Below are 13,387 nucleotides of genomic sequence, written 5' to 3' on the forward strand. Positions count from 1 at the left end.
ATAGTAAAACATGACTGCAAAGGAGAGTGACTATGTATATGTATGTGTGTGTGTGTGTGTGTGTGTGTGTGTGTGTGTGTATACAGTTAATGACTTAGATAAACCAAGTAGATTTTAAACAAGAATTATAAAACCTTAGGGGACATATTTTAAAGCCTAGGAATCCATACTTGATTACTTCACATTTTTCTTCAGCTTTCTTTTTTATTAAGACATTGTGAAAATTGAAGAGAAAACATTTTGGGTGTAGTATATGCAAAAAAAGACAAAGGAAAACACCAGATTCTTTCTAAAGCAAATTATTTCACTCTAATGCAAATTTTACAAAAATAAGCATGTAATTATGATATAAATTAAAATATTTATAGTTTTAACATCTTAAGAAAACATAGACTGCTTTCTGGCTTGCTAATATATGGTGAGGAGAGTTTCTATTACATTTTTCAGATTACCTTATGAAAAAGTAACATCTAATCCATGAAAAGACAGGAAATGATGCAGACAAAGATTCAGTTACATTAAATTGCCTTTTTATTAAAATAAACATGTGCTAATAAAAAGATTTTTAAGAAATGTGATCATATGAAACTATGAGGGAAATTTTAACTGATCCATTAGAAAATTCTCTCACCCAATAATCAGATAGATAAAGCAAAGAAGCATGAATAAAATACAAAATTATAAACTGGGCATGGTGGTGCACATCTGTAATCCCAGTATTTTGGTGGCTGAGATGAGTAGCAGATTTGGGCCAACCTCAGCCATTTAGTGAGACCCCCCCCCCAGCAATTCAATGAAAATCTGTTTCAAAAATAAAAAAAAAAAAAACAGGGTTGGCAGTGTAGCTCAGAGTGAGAATGCCCTTGGGCTCAATCAGAGGTACCACAAAATAAGTAAATAAATAAATGGAAGAAAGAAAAGACAAATTGTTGAAAACATGTAAAAAGTTCAACTTCACTAGCAATAAAATAATGCAAATTAAAGCAAAGTTATTCGATTTCAACTATTACTAAAAATTAACTCAATTATTTTATGCAAAATTGATTAAATATGGATAAAAAGAACTCTCAGTGCTGGCAGGGATTTTACTCTCTCTACTTATTCTTCTAGAAAATGACATAAAATATTTATGCCATCTCACATAATGTATCCCTTTCCGGAATCTATCCTAAGGGCATACTCAAAAAAAGCACCAAATTATTTATGCCACTGTCTGTTTATGTATATAGGTAGGAAAAGCCATTGGAGATAATATGACAATCCACAAACAGAATTACTGAACATATCATGTCAAATAAATATGATGGCGTATCATCTGGAACTAAAAATGGGAAATGTCAAGTTTTAAATGGGAAATGTCAAGTTTTAAATGTAATCTCAAACATGTAAGAAAAGATAAGGTACAAAAAAGATTGAAGGGAGATATGTCAACATTTTATCTGAAATGTAGTTATTTGTGAGGTTTTGATATTTTTATTTCTTTTTTAGTATTTACTGAGCTCCAAAGTTTCAGCAAGTATAATATATAATTTGATGTCAGAATAAATAGTAGAAAGAAAAAATTCATGTATGGAATAACATTTCCTCATCTCACAGCTGCATTTCTTGTAAGGATTAACTGTAGGAATGTATTGCCAACAATCTGAACATGCATAAGGTTTTGTAAAATACCTGGTGAGTATAAATTATTTAAAACACATATGTGATATAATTGGATACATTTAGGTTGATACCTCCAAGAGTTAAAGTTAGTCACTATTTTATTTTCTTTGGCGATAAACAGTAAGGCCTTAGTAAAATGTAAAAATTGTATTGGAAAGAAAATTCCATCTTTATAGTTAGGCTTTTTATATTTTGAGGTGGTTGATTGTATATGAATAACTTTAATAGCTTACAAAAATCCCTGATTTAATAGTTTCAAATACTGGGAAAAATGCTGAACCATGAGTATGAGAATGCAATCATTAACATGAAACAAATATTAATATGTTTCTAACTATATGTTCACAGGCAAAAAGATCTTTATTTAATGTGTTAATTATTCCCATGTAAATAGAGCATTGCCTGACATATACATTTAATAAATGTGCTGAAAAAATAAGTTTGTTCTTATTGCCTGCTCCTCTATGTTATAGAAGTAAAAACAATACTATCACTATTTTCAAATTATTTTTCTTCTAAATAAGTCAAAAACAACTGAAAAGATAAATCTAATTATAATAGTTTTCATGATGGATTGTATAGTGAGCAAAAGTAAACTCTACAAATGGGGCACCTGAATTTGCCTCCAGTGTGGCCAAAAAGCTTTAGAGATGATAATTAGAGTACCTTTGAGTGAAAGTAAAGATAGATACAGGGAAGCTGTGGTTATCTGAAAAGGTATTTTCAGATTTTGTTTCTCTTGAATATTCGTATGAATGTACATATCCATTTTTCAGTTTCATTTGTGCTTCGTCATAATCATTGTGAATCTGTAATGTTAATTGAAATTCAACTGAAGCAAAAGTGATTTTTTTTTCATTACAAACTACAGGGTTGAAGATTTAACTCCATGGTAGAGTTATCTGCCTAATGTGTAAGAAGCCCTGGGTTCAATTTCTAGTACTCTGATTAACAGAGTACTAGAATCAATAAACAGGGCGGTGAACTTCAAATAATTCATATTTCAGAGAAGTTCCAAGACTTTAAGTTTGTTATCAAGGAAGTGACAATTTTATACTCATTGCTTTGTTGTGACCATACCAGATAAGGCACAATCATTGACATTTGTGCTATATATTTTGTGTTATAATATAAAAATAACTAAAAACAAGATTTGCTGATTTTTCATATATGCATACATAAAAATGAGCTAAGCCTACTATAAGTTCTGTTGATGTTAAAGAATCTAAAATTTAGTGGTTCAATTTTTTAAATAGGTGAACCATAATGTATTTAATCTAATAGGTTTGATTTTATACATAAAATAACTGTCATGGTTTTGGAATAACCATCCCAAAATTTTTAGGTCATATTTAATTTGGTGAACCAATGTTGGTTTCTAATAATCAATGTATATAAAAGGCTATTTATGTGGATCTAAAGAATATTATGCTATGTAAGATCAGCAAGTATCAGAAAGTCAAGGATCATAGGTCATATGTAGAAGTTTGAACAAAAATAACCAAAGAAATATACTTCAGAAAAATATGAGAAGACAGTAAAAGAGTAGAAGGGGATTAGTACAAGGAGAGATGTGGAGGGGAAAGACAAGGAACAAGAGAGGTAGCAGTTCAAATGGAGTTTCTACCATACAACATTTTCAACCACCAATCTCAGGAACATCTATGAGGAGGAAATGAAGGAGAGACAGGTACATGGAGGGACAGCCACCAAGTGATGTGTTCATGTATGTTTTCATCACTTTGGATCTCATAATTACACTGCACCAATAAGGTATTCTTAAAAAGCCATCCAGAAGGATACATTTGAAATTCATGTTGCATATTAAATTAAGTTCTTTTTATACTTATCCATTTCTTATATGCTGTTATTTCTCCCTCCTTTATACTTTTATCTCTTTATTTTCTCTTCATCTTATGTAAGATTTATTCTATTCTACACTTAAAATTCTTAAATGGTCATGACCATGTCACATTCTTTCAGTTCACTTTGGTTTATTAGTGAATACAGAAGAGACGATAAAGTCTTAATGCTACCAGAAGCTCCGTTGTCTTTCCCAACATGAGTTTGAGTTCTTTTGAGTGTTTACTCTTTTTCTAAGGGAATTACTATCTTTGATAGTAAAGTCAGAAACAAGCTGGAAGCACAGTAATTGTGAATTCTCACTTAGTGTTAGCACCATACCATCTGTTTGAGTCAGCCCAACTATACCTTTTGATTTTTGTTTTGTTTTTAAGCATAATTTTTATGAATAAAACTCAAGGCTGGTTCTGTTTATAATTTTACAATTTGTTTGGAGTTTAATATAGCTCTACTTAGTCATATTTACATTCATTACATGTATAACTTTTCTGTCATTTTAATTTTTGAAATGACATAGTCAAAACATTTTTAAATTAATGTTTAAACAATGTTTAAACATTGCTAACACAGGAGCACAGGCAATAGAAATGGAAATACTTCCTTGATTTACCCCCAAGTTCTAGTCCTTTTCTTAAAAGTAGCCAAGGTGGCCGGGCCTGGTGGCTCACGCTTGTAATCCCCACGCTTGGAAGTCGGAGACAGGAGGATCCATGCAGGTTTGAAGCCAGCTGCACTGGCTTAAGAAACCCTGTTTTGAAATAAAAATATAAAATAGGTCTGGGAGTGTAGCCCGGAGGTAGAAGGGCTTCCAGGAACTCCAGTACCTCCAAAAAAAAAAAAAAAAAAGCAGCCGAGGTGATAGACTATTACCTGTTCATTCATTCAGATCTTTTTGCACATTCTCTGTATTATGGTTATAGCTAGATATACAATAGCCTTTTGAAAAGCCCATATATTAGTGTTGAGAGTTGATATAATTGAGTCATGAGGGCTGTGGTTGTAGGAGTGGATAAATTCATTGAAAAGGATTTATCTGGGTGCTGTCCCAGGCCTGCACGGTATGGCTGAAGAGGGTGGGTCCTTGAGGTCCTGCCTTGGGGACTATGTATGGTTTCTCTAGCCTCCATGATGTAAAGAGCACAGGTCACATGACTTCCCTCTCTCCAACTCCCATTGGAGCATCCTAAAATCTGCAGTCCTCAGCCTCACATGAACTGAACACGAAATTATAATAAACCTTCTTTCCTCTATATTGTATTACCAGTCTTTCAGATTATAGTTGCAAGAGTTCTGACACACACATAATTATACACATTTGTCCATATATATATATATATATATATATATATATATATATATATATACACACACACACACATATTTTTCAGCAACCTATTACTTGACAATTTACCCTAAATTTTCCTTCTTTGTAAAGAACTTTCTCATTGTTTTAGAGCCGTATCTTATAATCTACTACACCATAATGGGACTGATTCCTAGCCAATTTGCTACCAATTTTGAACTATAAAATAGTGTTAGCTATATTTGGGCATAGAGAAATTCTATCAGAAGAAGTCAGATTGGAGGCAAACCGAAGGAACACTGCCAGCATGCATGTCAGCCCTGAAGAGCAGACAATGGCCATTTCCAGGTATGTAAAATGCACTAGCAGACCACAGGTGCACTGAGATTCAGGCCTTAGACATTTCAGAGCAGGAAATGAGAACTAAGAAATTCTACAAGTACTTGTACCTTTACATGGATTACATGGTGGCAGGTATCTATGGCTAGAGAAGAAGCAGAAAACTTCCAAGAGACTCCCATGAGTCAAAGAAAGTAGCCATGTGTCTTAGATCAGGATAGAACAATCTAAGCCTTGCTAAAGCGATGATTTTAAGCTTAAGTTGAATCATCTGGAACCTGTGATGAATCCACCATACGCCTTCATACTTTCTATGTTCTACACAGTCATGTGTTACATTAAAATGATGCCTTACCTTCGTTCTTTGCCAGAAGGGGGATTAATTTTCTGAAGTGCTGGGAATTGAACCCAGGGATGATCTACTGCTGAGACGCACCCCTATCCATATTTTTTTCAATTTTTAAACAGGATCCCATTAAGTTTTTGAGAGCCTAAGTTCCAGAGGCTGGCCTGGAACCTGAAATCCTCTGCCACAACCTCCAAAGCACTGGGATTATAAGTGTATACCACCATACCTGACAATATGAATTTTAAGGTAAAAACATTGTTCAATATTGTTTGACTATTTATCTCTGTCTTTTGCACACAATTGGTTGATATTCTATCTGTAACACATGAGGAAAAAAGAGTGGGGAAAAAAATCAATGGAATAAGATACAATTGTGTGTGTGTGTGTGTGTGTGTGTGTGTGTGTGTGTGTGTTACTGGGGATTGAACCCAGGGTCATTATACAACTGAGATACATCCCCAGCCCCATTTTTGTTATTCTTTATTTTGAAACAGGTTTTCGCTAAGTTGCAGAGGGTCTCACTAAGTATCTAAGGCTGGCTGCGAACATGCTGTCTTCCAGTCTCAGCCTCCCAAGTACCGGGATTACAACGTGTGCAACCACAGCTCAAAAATTTTAGTATTTAAATTATCAGACAGGTACTTTGTAGCAATATTTCATATGATAGTCATGCATGCCCAATAAAAATAAAATATATTTACAAAAATGAATTACATATGACTGTTCAAAACGAAGCATGGGAAGGAGGAGTGGGGATGGGGTAGGGGCTAACTAGGTGATGTGTACACATATGTCTACACGAGTGTCTACATCCCATTATGATGTATGAATATAATGCACCAATAAAAATCAGCTCAATTTATAAATACCTGCAAGCTGGAAAGCATGTAAATATGAAGTGATGGAGAAATTTGAAAATTGCATATATTTAGTGAAGTACTGGAATACCATTCATCAATAAAAAAGAAAAAGGAACTATTGACAAACACATAATATACTATAGTCAGATATAGAAGATTGTATAGTTCTGTTTATATAAAATTCTATAATTTTTGAAACAAGTGTACAATGACAGGAAATAGATCAATGGTTGCCTAAAAATAGAAATCAAAGGTGGCTGAGTAGAGAATGGCATGAACCTTTTGGTGGTAATGGAATTAGTTTATATTTTTATTATGGTGGTAGTTACATGGGTATGTCTATTTGTCAAAATGCACACAATATATAAAATGCATCTATTTGCATTAAATGTATCTTAATAAAGTTACTTTAAATTTAAAAACACATTTTCATAAAATAAGTAGGCAAGACATTTACTGGACAAGCTGGGCGTGGTGGTGCACGCTTGTAATCCCCGTGCTTGGGAGGCGGAGACAGGAGGATTGTGCAGGTTCGAAGCCAGCTGCGTGCACTGGCTTAGGAGACCATGTTTCCAAATAAAAATGTAAAAATAGGTCTGGGAGTGTAGCCTGGAGGTAGATGGGCTTCCAGGAACCCCAGTACCATCAAAAAAAAAAAAGGTCATTTACTGGACAAAACTTATCAATATTTATGGCTATAAAATGGCATGTGTCCCAAATATACAAATAACTCTTTCCATTCAATTATAAAATGATAAATGCAAAAATACTGGGCATAAAACAAAGAATGTAACCACCATATGACATAGCTTTATTAGTCCTTGGTATTTTCACTAAAGAACTAAAGTTATAATACTATAGTAATACATGCATACCCATGTTTATTGAAGCCCAACTCACAGTAGCCAAATTATAAAACCACCTCAGGTGTCTGTCAGATGAATGGATAAAGAAAATGTGGTGTACACACGTAATGGAATTCTACACAACCATAAAGAAGAAAATTATGCCATTTGGAAGGAAATGGGTGGAACTTAATATTTTGCTAAGTGAGACCAGCTAGTCTCTGAAAGTTAAGTGTTGTATGTTTTCTCTCATATGTGGAAGCTACAGAGAAGATATGAAAAAATAAGGGACTTTAAATAATGTGGAGATAGACCAGTAGCATAGTGGAAGAGAACTGGGAGAAGGTTAAAACAAGGACTGAGGAATAGACTTCAAATAGTACTAAGGCAATATATGAAGCTACTAGTACCAATTTTACTAACATGTATGAAAAAGGGGAAGCAGGTTTGGATGCAGAAGGAAATAAGAAATAATACCACAACTATATGCGTTTCTCTTTTTATCACATCAAATCTTATTAATGATGTATAATTGAAATGCACTATTAAAGCATACAAAATAGGCAAAATATTTGAATACATACTACATAAGAAACTATATATATAGTTAAAAAGATAATGAAGTTATTAGTAATCATGAAAGTGACAATTCAAATCACAGGGAGATACTATTTTATAGTCCTTAAAATAGCCACAATCAAGAGAAAAGTATCAACACCAAATGTTGGGAAATTGCAGAACAGGTGGAACACAGTCCTGGTAAGAGTATAAAAATGGTGCTACCTTGGAAAATATGCAATCATATCTTCAAGAAGTATACATGCATCTTTTCCATGACCAAGTAATTCCAAATCGAGGTATTTAACTGAGTGAAAGAAAACCTATGTGCACAAAACTCAAACAAAAGTCTTGAACAATGTTATAATACTGAAACGGAAAGTTGCCTGGGAATTTGTCAATAAGAGAACAGTTAATTACACAATATAACAGTAGTAGGCAATAAAAAGGAAATACGTATATACAAGTCTAAATCTCGTAACATGCTGAGAGCAATAATCCAGACACAAAATCTCACATTTATATGAAGTTTAGATAGGCAAAAGAAATTTTTGAATGATAGAAATGAGGCTGGTGGATTCTTAAGTTGTAGAGTAGAGCTGATTTTTCAAAAGGGATAAAAATGGAACCATTTTTTATTATAGGGATATATAGTGTATTTATGTGCAGAACTTTACTGTGTAGTGAAAAACTATAACCTTTAATATCTGTTTCATTAGTCAACTATATTGTAAATTTTAATAATGTTTAGAGTCATATGAATGTTTAGGCAGGGTTTCTACATGATACGTTATCTTATGCATTGTGCTCAATTTATCTGAAGTGCGTGTGCTGGTATGAATGAGTGTGCTTGAATGTGTTTCTAAATTTACTAGAGTTATGCTAATGAGCCAAATGAAAAGGAAAGAATGTCATTCTAAGATTGTTTAAGGTATTTTTAAGACTCAATCCTCAAATTAAACTATTATTTTATAGCTAAGTAATCACGTAAATTTTAATGTCACAAACGCCTTACCTAATATGATTTGATATAGACTATCAGTTACTCAGTATAGATATTTTAATCCTAAAATTATCTGGCAGATTCACAGTTAACATAGCATAAAAAGTAGACATTCCTGATTTTCTTATGGAAACAATAATAAATATCACAATGAATATACCTAGAAAAAATGCCAGGTGATATAAACATGAGCTTTTTTTTCATGTTTACCTGAGTGTTCCTATCTCCCCACCCCTTTGAAACTAGGGATTTAACCCAGGGGTACTGACCCCAACCTTTTTTATTTTGAAATAGTATAATCCTCAGCAATTTACTGAGATCCTATGTTTCTGAGGCTGGCCTTGAACCTACAATCTTCCTTGTTTCAGCCTCCACAAGTATAAGGATTATAGGTGTACAACACTATAAGTAGCATGAGTGTTTTTTTTTGTTTTTTTTTTTTTTTGGTGGTACTGGGGGTGGAACCCAGAGGCTTTCTACCTCCGGGCTATACTCCCAGACCTATTTTATACTTTATTTTGAAACAGGGTCTCACTAAGTTTCTGAGAGCCTCACTAAGTAGCTGAGACTGGCTTCCAACCCGTGTGATCCTCCTGTCTCAGCCTCCCAATTGCAGGGATTACAAGCGTACGCCATCATGCCCGGCTTAGCATGAGTGTTTTATAAAATAAAAAAAAATTTGAGATAAGGACATCTACATTTTTATATACTTTTCTTGGTCCATTATAGCCTCACATAATGTATTTCAGAGTGATCAAAACATACTGTACATAGCACTTGGTGAGTTTCCCCCCGGTTCCCTCGCAATTCCCACCCCTTCTCCATGCATGATTTTGAGACTGGCAGTGGTATTCTCATGTATGTACATGACACTAATCAAAGTGTGCCATTTCTTAATTCTCCCTCTTCACCACCACCCTCACTCTTTGGGGGATCACTCCTTTGTTATCTAAAGTTTCTCTTGTATCCATATCACTCCCTAGCTTCCACATTAGATAAAACACTTATTCTTTTAAATGGCTTGACAAGAATAAAACTAGTGGAGGCATGAGGAAATTCTTATGAGGAGTACACAATCGAGGATGATCCTTAACTGTACACACAGGAGAAATGACCATGAGAAGCAGCATGTGCTTACACCAGTGCTACGCACAGAGCAGCTCACGATTCCACGAGTAAGAATCCTGGAACAATCTGCATGAACACCTGTCCAAAATACAGATTCTGTGCTTTTATATTAATGGCTGCAAAGACTCAGGATTATTCATCTTGGAATGACCCTTAGCACAATAGAATAGGAAATCATGCAGACAACATTACCATGCAAAGGCATGCTTTTAATTCACATATATATGATGAACTAGATCAGATATTATGGGGTAGTAAGGAACCATTTTGTCTAGGCCAAAGGTAAGTCTAAGTTTTAAAGTCTAGTTACATATACACACATGGGTAAAAATTTAAAATATATAGAGATATGTACATGTATACATAAGACAGATGTACTTATGTGTATATATATGTATACACACATTTATGTGTATAGGTATTATATCTCAAGTCAAATTATTGGGTCCCTCTACCTCTCCCCATAGCTAATACCCTAATATTTTCTCCCTGAGTTTTTTAATCTATGTTTGAGAAGCTGGAAAAGATTAATTCAAGGAAGAAAAGCAATCTGATCTATCTCCAAAGCCTAAGGCAGAACTTCCCATTTCCGAATCTCCAGGGGCAGAATCCTGTTTTGTGTGAGGAAGAATCTCAGACTAAATTTTTCTACTCCGTTAAACAGGAAATGATAATGACAAAGGGAGAGAAATTTAAAAAATGAGTAATTCCCTGCAATGGCTTGTAACTATTACACCTTCATCTTGCTGTGAGCATCATTCTTTGCACTACATCTTGCCATGAGCACCATTCTATAGGACCTAACAAATACATTTCCCTTGATTTTGACACAATCTTAGGATTTAAAATAAAATCAAGGAGTAAAAAAAAAAAGTCTTTCATCTATTCCGGCCCTCTGTTTAGCTTGAGGGCACCAGTGTGCTACTCTGTCATAAGACATGACTGAGAAATACGGCCACAGGCAACTAGGCTGAAATTCAGTAGGCATTATTATGGCTCAGTAGGCTGCTTCTTTGCCCCCTTCCTCCAATGAGCAGAGAATAAGTGTTGAGGACCATTGTGAATCAATCTACCAATGTGTAAGAAAACGGGAGAGACAGCATATCTGTTGGGTCTTGTCTGGTCACGTCCTCCATTACTGCCTGTACACTGTGGGGAATTTGAGATTCTTCTGTCTTCCCCTTGTCTGACAACAATGGCTTCTTGTCACTGGATGTGAAAATCTATGAGAGATACACTACACTACACTACAGGACAAGTTTATCTACACCAAAGCAGGACTTTTAATTTGCCCAAAGTGACAGGTCTAGGTTAAGTGGTAGATACCAATGAGAAACCCTGTGATTTTTCAAATGGACAACTCAAAACCACAAGCTATTGAGAAATTTAAAATAGGGAATAAAAATTTAGTAACAGTCACTGTTCTGATCAGGATACCTGTTCTGAAGTCAAGAAAGAAAATACACTTCGCTTCTTGAGCAGAAGCAAGCATGAGAAGTAGCACCAAGGACTGCACCAACTGTCAGCGGTGATACCGTCAACCCACATCTCTAGCGTCTATCTTGAAGGTCACAGCATTACATTATACACTCAAAAATCCTCATCTTCAAAAGCATACACCAAATCCAACATTCTATACAAACTATGAGTCCAATTTAAAAGTAAAACAATGCAAGCTGGGCGTGGTGGCTCATGCTTGTAATCCCAGCATTTGGGAAGCTGAGACAGGAGCACTGCAGTTCATGGACAGCCTCAACTATTTAGTGAGACCCTCTACAACTCAATGGGACCTTATTTCGAAATAAATAATAAAAAATAGGACTGAGGGTGGAGCTTATAGGTAGAATGTTCCTGGCTTCCATCTCCAGTACCATAAGAAAAAAAAATGCAACTGGGCATTATGGTGCATGTATAGTTCTAGTACTTTGGAAGCTGAGACAGGAGGATCCAGTATATGATCAAACATAATCAAGATCACTGTATGGTAACTTAATGCGATCCTGTTTCTAAATGAAAAAATAATTGGGAGTATAGGTCAGAGGTAGAGAACTCTTCAGCTCAATCCCTAGTACCAAAACAAGAAAAAAAAGAAATGCCACACTAACATTACTTTATATATCTCTTCCCCCTTGACATTTTATAAGAAACATTTATTACTTTTATAATTAGAAAAAAATTAACAATTTTAAGCTCCTGTAGTATATAAATTTAACTTGCTGAAATTTTTTATTCTATTGAATTACTTTTGTAAATGCAGAGAAGTAGCTAAGGCTTATGCACTGCCTAAATTACAAAGTAGAATAGAACAGTATGTACATATGTGAGAAAACCTATGTCAACATCAATTATTCATGGGGAAGGGGGGGATGGGAAGGAGCCAGGGGAAAGCCCAAGGGTCCTGTGCATTTATGTCATCATTGCTATAAACTGTATTTATGATGCAAGACTATAATGCACCAAGTATAAAATATAAAAATTTTAAGATTTATGAAATCATATAGCATATATACTGCTTTTACATATTATGAAAGTAGAAAAATATAACTTATGGAACCTTAGCCCTTTGTTTGGTAGTGTAGTTCTAAATGCCAAGCCTTCCAGCCTCAAGATATGTTTGTCTTTATGAAGTGACATCTGTAAAATATGTGATATTACAATTCTGATTGAAGATTCTTTAATATATGCATTGTCTCTTGGCCAATAAAATAAAACATGCTATACTATCAAACTCGATTTCCCCCTTTTTTCATAAATTTGCTTCCTCATTTAATGCTCACATGATGTGAATGAACTACATGGGTAATTTATTCCCAATTTACTGTGAAGCATAGCATTCCAGGGCTGAATCCTTCCTTGAATATTCTGTGTGAAATATTCAAGTAAATGTGATTTAAATGGGGTGTGGGCTTGGAGAGGGGAGAGAATATTCTTCAATTTTGTATCAAGGTAATAAACAAGGTTACTAAGTGAATATTTTTAAGCAACCCTTCAGCAAAATGACAAGGTTGTAAAATTATAGAAGACTGTTTTCCTGCAGTGATCGCTATAAAACACAAACATACGTGTAGGCAGTAATTTAATAATTAGGAAATTCCAGTGCGAATTAATGTGTCTGTAGGATGGTGAGATATTTATAGGTTTTAATTTATAGAATTTTGAAATTTTACATGATTTTCTCTCATTTATTCCAATACTATTGTTGTATTTTGTTATCTGCTCTAGTGAATTACTCTGCTTATGAGGAAGATGGTGAATATGTCTAACCATTTGTGTAGTTTGACAGTTGGGATCGTGTTGGTATAAGGTCAATTGTGTCATGATTAATTTTACTGGGCTACATTGGAATAGTTATTGATAAGTATAAAATGGTAGAGGTTTTTCTGCAAAAATACTAGAAACCTCCCTGCTGCTGCTGTTGCTATTCCTTGTATTTTTTTTGCCTGGCATATCCTCTTCTCTCATCTGATACAGTTCTAC

This window comes from Muscardinus avellanarius (genome assembly GCF_963383645.1).
Source record: "Muscardinus avellanarius genome assembly, chromosome: 16".
In the NCBI taxonomy this organism is placed as follows: domain Eukaryota; kingdom Metazoa; phylum Chordata; class Mammalia; order Rodentia; family Gliridae; genus Muscardinus; species Muscardinus avellanarius.